The sequence below is a fragment of the Musca autumnalis genome, unplaced genomic scaffold (assembly GCF_047663935.1).
Source record: "Musca autumnalis isolate F117 unplaced genomic scaffold, ASM4766393v1 scaffold_1, whole genome shotgun sequence".
Taxonomy (NCBI): domain Eukaryota; kingdom Metazoa; phylum Arthropoda; class Insecta; order Diptera; family Muscidae; genus Musca; species Musca autumnalis.
This window is the reverse complement of record NW_027411644.1, coordinates 270,309,500-270,314,934: the sequence shown is the minus strand read 5'-3', so window position 1 is coordinate 270,314,934 and position 5,435 is coordinate 270,309,500. Positions and strand designations below refer to the sequence as shown.

General features: G+C 34.6%; 1 non-coding gene across 1 annotated transcript; it reads left to right on the top strand.

Annotated features, from left to right (window-relative positions):
* Window positions 1-5,011: 5,011 nt before the first annotated feature.
* TRNAF-GAA (transfer RNA phenylalanine (anticodon GAA)) lies at window positions 5,012-5,084 on the top strand. Its single transcript has one exon. It is a non-coding gene; the product is annotated as a tRNA-Phe (tRNA).
* The last annotated feature ends 351 nt before the right edge of the window (window positions 5,085-5,435 follow it).

Below are 5,435 nucleotides of genomic sequence, written 5' to 3'. Positions count from 1 at the left end.
GATCGTCATCGTCGCTTCACTCCTTTCAACTCATATTATGGTGGAATGTCACATCACATGTTGTAATTTAGGATGTTGTGCGTGTATTTTTTTGTTGTTATTGTATTGTTAATGGCTAAAGGAAATATAAATCCTTTCGCATTACTACTATTACAGCAAAGGATTGTGCCATGTTAATCGATGCTGTCTGAATATGTTTTGATCTTAGCGTCAAGTTTCGCTAAAGGGAACTTCCGTTTGATGTCCAAAAGGAATCGAAATTTTGAAAATAACAAAAAAAAAACATGAGAAAGGGTATCCTCAAAGGAGTTTTTTGTCTTATTTATTTGTATGTATTGGCACATCTTTCACCTTGGCACGTGAATTTTTTCACGAGGACAGATGTTAAGAAGTTATGGAAAAAAGGTGAATGGAGGTAACTCCTTCACTTTTCTTAGGAAGGAAAGAAAGCAAAAAAAACAGGGGTGAGCTATGAAATAAAAAATAATTTAAATGGCAAGGGTTATAACTAATAATCAATTATTTATTTGCTTTTGTTGTGATCGATTCATTGAAATAATGGTGGAAGGAAAAAGGGTTATGGCTTTTGTGCGCGATGAAAGTGTGCTTGTCGCGTGCTATCTATGACAAGGGTTATTGATGTCAAATTAGACATGGGTCGATTTCTACTTTTAACAGATTTGTTTAACACAGTTTGGGTTAGGTTAAGTTGTCAATGAATGAAGAATGTATGTAATGTATTATGACGAAGTCTTGTATAGGACTTCTGAGGTATATATTTAAAATAAACGTATATGTCTTTACATCCTTTGGAGCGCGATCGAAAATGTTCTTACTTTCTAAATACAGTTGAGATCGGTCAAGAGACCGACGAAATTCGGCCACTTAAGCGATAGTCGTTATAAAATATATTAAAAAAATGAGGTTAATATAATGAACTGAATTGTGTTTTGAGTTTCTTACGCACCATTAGTCAAAAAAATGCTTGAGCCGAACTTAATTATTATAAATTAAACATAGAATGTGAGTTGTTCAACCCCATCAATTGTCAAACCCCATCTTCGCACATTTGTACATACACTCCGATTTGTTTAAATATATTCAACCAATTTTACCTACAAACACCGTTATATCTAACGATAGGAAAGTAATTGTAAATTATATTTTGGTGGACATGTAGAGTATATAGTAGCCGATATTTTCCATCCCTAACATGTTTCACTTATGCGTTATGACGGTACTTTTTACTCGCTTTACGAAAAAATATCAAAATATTAGCGTCTTTTATTGAAGAATTTAATAAAAGGACTTACCCAAATCATTTGTCAGATGTGGTAAACATTTACAAACAACTACGTATATTAAAAATAAAGGCCGGGAGTGTCCATTGGCAACAAATATTGGGCAACGAATGTGTACTAAGTAAGGTCTTGGAATATGGAAGAATATCGATGCTTAGAGCTCCTTAAATATTCATATGAAGAAATCGGTATAAACAATTCGTAAAGTTGAAATTTACAACAAAATTGTGTTGAAAATTTCCAAGACCACAACAAAATTGCGAAGAATTCACTTTTGATTTGATTTGAAATATAACTAAAATTTCTGCCTTTCCAATTCAAAAATTAATATTCTGTCCGAAGAAAATGAATGCTAATCGATGGGTTCCACGCAGTTTTGTTGGCTGTAGACATATACTAGTCCGAAAAATAAAGAAAACCATACCGCCGAACGCTTCATGTCGGTATAACAATTTGGCTTTATAAAATGTTTCTACAGATTTTTTTATAAGAACCGTAACTACATACAAAACCTCCTGCTAACCCATTATTTTAACAAGGGCATGTCGCACTGAATTACTATATATTCAATGACAACCAGAATTACTAGATATTCTGTGGCCACCAGAAGTTAAAAAAAAAAGTTTATTTTAAAACAGTTGAGCTGGGCGGTGAGCGTCGGACACACACGCTCTGTGTCACCAAACTCATAACTTTGTAAGGAGTAATATAAGTAGTTATTTTTGTTTACATTACTTTGTAATGGTTTACATAATGACTAACAGATCTGAAGTTTTGCTAGGAATATTGTTAAAAGTTCTAAACATCGATTTTCATCACATTTAACGAGCAAAAAATTAGTGTTGGCAATGACGGAGGGAAGTAACCCTATAGGATAAAAAATATATCTGCTTTATTATCGGATTAAGAACTGTCAAATGTCTAGAGTCATCACTAGACAGCGGAATTTTATGCAACCCCTATTTTTGGTCCGATTTATGTCAAATTTTGGGACTGGGCATATTTTTGGCTTCTGATTATATTGCAATCGAAACATATGACATATGCAAAATAATGCAAACTGCATACATTTTTGCATATGCAAAATTTATGCATTTTACATATTTTCTTATGCAACAAATATTTCAATAATAGGTACAAAAATGTATGTATGTACAATTTTTCTTTTTAAAATTCTCTTCAAACAAGTTAATAAAATAGAAAAATGTATAACACAACCTTCAAAATACCGAAAATCGGGAGGTACCATTCTATGGGGGCTATATGAAGACGTGAACCTATACCGATAAATTTCAGGTGGAAAGTTTAATACCCCCAACGAAGACTTTATACCAAATTTCAGCCATTTCGGAGGGGTATTGAGGGCACAACCTTCTAAATACCAGAAATCCGGAGGTACCGTTCTATGGGGGCTATATGATGACGTGGACCTATGCCGAAAAATTTCAGGTGGAAAGTTTAATGCCCCCAACGAAGACTTTATACCAAATTTCAGCCATTTCGGAGGGATATTTAGGGCACAACCTTCTAAATACCAAAAATCCGGAGGTACCGTTCTATGGGGGCTATATGATGACGTGGACCTATGCCGAAAAAATTCAGGTGGAAAGTTTAATGCCCCCAACGAAGACTTTATACCAAATTTCAGCCATTTCGGAGGGATATTGAGGGCACAACCTTCTAAATACCAGAAATCCGGAGGTACCGTTCTATGGGGGCTAAATGAAGACGTGGACCTATACCGACAAATTTCAGGTGGAAAGTTATATACCCACAACGAAGACAATATGCCAAATTTCAGTCATGTCGGTGGGATATTGAGGCCACAACCTTCAAAATAACGAAAATCGGGAGGTACCATTCTATGGGGGCTATATGGAATGTTTTATACCCCCAACGAAGACTTAATACCAAATTTCAGCCATTTCGGAGGGATATTGAGGGCACAACCTTCAAAATACCAGAAATCCGGAGGTACCGTTATATGGGGGCTATATTAAGACGTGTACCTATGCCGAAATTTTTCAGGTGGAATGTTTTATACCCCCAACGAAGACAAAGTGCCAAATTTCAGTCATTTCGGTGGGATATTGAGCCCACAACTTTCAAAATACCGAAAATCTGGAGGTACCACACTATGGGGTCTATATTAAGACGTGGATCTATGCCCACACATTTCAGATAGAATGTTTTATACCCCCAACGAAGACTAAATACCAATTTTCAGTCATTTCGGTGGGATATTGAGGCTACAACTTGCAAAATACCGAATATCGGTAGGTACCGTTCTATGTGGGCTATATGAAGTCGTGGACCTATGCGGACAGATTTCAGTTGTAAAGTTGCATACCCCTAACGAGAACCTTATATCAAATTTCAGCCATTTCGGTAGGGTATTAAGACCGCAAATCCTTGAATATATTTTTGCATATGGTTTTGCATATGCTCATTTTGCATATGCTCATTTTATATGTAAAAATATGTCAAAATATGCACGATATGCAAAATATGCAAATATTTCTAGGCGTAATTCGTTTTATTTTGTAATAAAACGAGTTTCTGTCTAATCAGATTTTCTCTACGACCATCCTAACCATATATGCATTTGCATAGGATTCCGCTGTCTAGTCATCACTATGTTATAGTCTACGATGTCACTAAATGATAAGGTAACAAGGGGAAGGTACCCTATAAAGCAGGTGAGAAATATCCACCCTTGTAAGAGACACTTTGTACTTGCTACAGGGGTTTTAGGTCCACTATGAAACAAAAAAACATTTTTGAGACTTTATTGAACGGAAACTACATAATTCTCAACTAAAGGACTGGTAGAGTACTTGGGCTGGATAATGTCAACTATATACCTAGAAACGTATTTTTTGTAATAGTTAGTATTTCAGATCAAAGAGTTCTCTGTGGACACGAAATCTCTTCTCAAAGTATAACCGTTCATTATCTAGACTCCAGACATTTATTTTTGGTCATCAGGATAGAACAGTCATTTTATTTTCGCGAATTTTTGAGATATTAACCCCAAATTTTCTTTCAGTCGATAAAGCAAGGCTTTCTAATCATTTTTCACCAAAGAAAACTTATACGAGTAAATAATAAAGGGTTTAAATTACAAATAATTGCAACATCTCGGAATATCAGTAGGAGTAGCGCAATTATGTCATATTTCATCACAGTAAGATAGAATATGACACAGACAACCTCGACGGATACAATCGAGTGCTACGGATGCTGATAACATGGACTATTTTCAAAATAATTATGAAAAACGTCAAAATTTCTTATAAAAACCTAGATGTTTTGTTCAATAAAATTATTTTTCCGCGAACAAGTCTGCCGTTTAAAAGTTTGGAAATATGCTCCACATTTAGAGGAAGATAATCTGACGTGAAATAATCCGATATTTTAATACACTGAGGGACACTTTATGTAAAATCAGTGTATTTTATGGACGTAAGGACTAAAAGTTTTTGGTATTGCATCTTTTTTATGTCACAGACAGAGAGTGTTTGTTATTATTTGACCATCATTGCAGTTTTTATAATTGTTCTGAATATTATGCATTGAATTTTTAAATTTAAATGGTAAATCTTTCTCTGTCATGGGATGTGGTGTCTCCTATACAAAAATTGACCCTTAATTATAAATCAAAATTAACCATTAAAATTGTTTTAACGGTAATAGGATTGACATTGTATGCCGAAATAGCTCAGTTGGGAGAGCGTTAGACTGAAGATCTAAAGGTCCCCGGTTCAATCCCGGGTTTCGGCAAATTAACATATTTTAGGTACCATGGAAATAATAACGTAAGTTTTTTTTGGAAAAAAAGTATTTCAATCCACACAGGCTGAGGTTCTATATTGCATTTTTATATAGATTTTCATTACCTATAACATTTGGCCACCAGGTTTTTAAAATAGATCGTAACAGATCGAAGCTTTGCAATTTGTTGTTTAAGCTGATGTTGTTAGCCAAGATTCGCAACTATACAATAGTACTGACAGTACGTTTGATTTGAATATATTTATTTTAGACTTGGTTAGTATAATCGTTGAGCAATTGAAAGAATGCACTGTTTGCTTTACCAATTTTAAATTCGATGTCAGTCTGTGCACTGTTTTC